Source organism: Panthera tigris, chromosome B1, assembly GCF_018350195.1.
Source record: "Panthera tigris isolate Pti1 chromosome B1, P.tigris_Pti1_mat1.1, whole genome shotgun sequence".
In the NCBI taxonomy this organism is placed as follows: Eukaryota; Metazoa; Chordata; class Mammalia; order Carnivora; family Felidae; genus Panthera; species Panthera tigris.
The window spans coordinates 25,912,005-25,913,963 of NC_056663.1; the positions used below are offsets into that span (position 1 = coordinate 25,912,005).

The following is a 1,959-nucleotide window of genomic DNA, read 5'->3' on the forward strand; positions in this document are numbered from 1 at the left end:
AAAAATTAGGAGCAAGAACCAGCTTCATCAGGAAAAACAAGCTTACCTGAACCTCTGTTCATTTGGGGCTGGAAGGAATAAGAAAAGGAGTGGCCGGGCCTGGGGTCCCTGCAGCCTAGCCTGTGTTGTCGCCTGGATGAGCTGTTATTTAAGGTGACCTGTGCTGGCCCCTGGGAGAGTGCCCATGGCTCCGGTGATTGCCTTGCCGTGCTCTGGAAGAAGGGGTGGGTGTTCCCCCAAAAAGGAGAAACAATGGTCACTCTTCCTGGGACAGGAAAAGGGTGGGTTTGAGACTGGCAAGGTGAGGTTGTTCTTTTTTTCTGGGAACTGAGCTGGGCCTGGGTTCTGAGGTATGGGGAGGTGTATGGCACCCAAGCCAGGGTGTGGAGGTGGGGTCTGAGCCTAAAATGCCAATAGTGTAAAATTCTACAAGCTGTTGTGAGTTCCACTTAGCTTGTGACCAAGTCCTCTGTTAAGCCTTACTAAAAGCCTGACCTCCAGTGAACTAGATACCATGTATAGATGTACTAGAGGGAATTAAGGAGAACCATCTTCCTGTAGCCTACAGACAGAGATGGTTGGCCTAGAAGAGCTGTATTTTTTTTTTTTTTTTTTTTTTTTTGGTCACAGGGGAACTTTATTGGGGGGAAACATGGTCACATGCAACAGGCATGCTTTCCCTCACATTCTCATTCTTGGACACACACACACACACACTCATCTCCAGCCTCTCCCACACACATAGTCCAGTTCTCAGCCACAGGGGTGGGACACTCCTCAATTCCTAAGATCCGGAAGCAATAGGGGCAGGAGAGAGTCAAGGAGGTGAGCAGTGAAGTGGTTCACAGGTGGGGGTCTCCCACCCCATCCGGGTCCCGTCTGTGGGAGGGAGCAGGGGCAGCTCAACGTGGGGCTCCTCAAGAGCCTCACCCCCACTTCCCTGATGTCGTCGGCCGCCCCCAGCGTCAGCTTGTCTTGCAGCCACTGCATGATGAAGGTGCTGTCTTTGTAGGAGTCCTTGGTGAGGATGTGTAGGTCAACCACGGCCTCATCCAAGGTGCTCTTGGCCAGTGAGACCGTCTCCTCTGGGCTGTTGGAGATCTCATAGAGGAAGACAGAACAGTTCAGGGCCAGGCTCGGGTGGATAGGGTTGGTGTGCAGTATCTCCTTGCTGATGTCTATGGCCTCCCGGGAGGCCCACAGAGCAGAGATGTTTTTAGTTGTCACTGGTGGCCACCTCTGCCAGATAGTGGGGCAGTCAGCCTTCATTTTTGGGTGGAAGAGCCTGCTTTCAGCGTCACCAGTGTCCTTGATGAGGTGGTGTCCAGCAGGTCCTCCACGATGTCACACACCTCCTGGAGCTCGGTCTCCACCTTCTCCCAGGACACTTGCACCTCCCGGCCCTTCTCGTTAGCCCGCTTCATCGCTTTTCTGCTCAGCACTGAGCAGATCCCTCTGGGCAGCACTCTGATCACCCACCACGTCCTTGCAGGCCACTGAGAGCCGGTTTCAGTCTTCACAGGATAGCTCCTCCCCTTTTCCATGGCACTCTTCATGAAGGCTGCCATGTTGTCATGGCCCTGGCCTGCTCTGCCAACTTGGCCTTCTGGATCACAGTAGCTCCCTCCATGGCTCTGGGGACAGACAGACAGGCAGCAGGCTAACTGGCTGCCTTGAGACCAGTGCCAGACCCAGGGCAGCAGCAGTAAAGGCCACAGGCCAAGAAATAAGAAATGAGCAAAACCAGACTTGTCCCTGAGAACATACGTTTTGCACCTTGAGACACCTCACACTGGCTGGGAGGCATGGGATGAGGATGTATGTGGGTGCTGGGGAGGAGGGGACCATATTCCAGTAACTAAACCTGGGGGAGGGGCCCGTGCATGAAGACAGTAACTTGTTTCAGTTCAAGGTCATAGTTTGGAATGCCAGGAACACAGAGGCTACACTTAGTTTTCA

General features: G+C 53.6%; 1 pseudogene; it reads right to left on the minus strand.

The window, feature by feature from the left end:
• Positions 1-817: 817 nt before the first annotated feature.
• LOC102960391 lies at positions 818-1,630 on the minus strand (annotated as a pseudogene).
• Between the last annotated feature and the right edge of the window lie 329 nt (positions 1,631-1,959).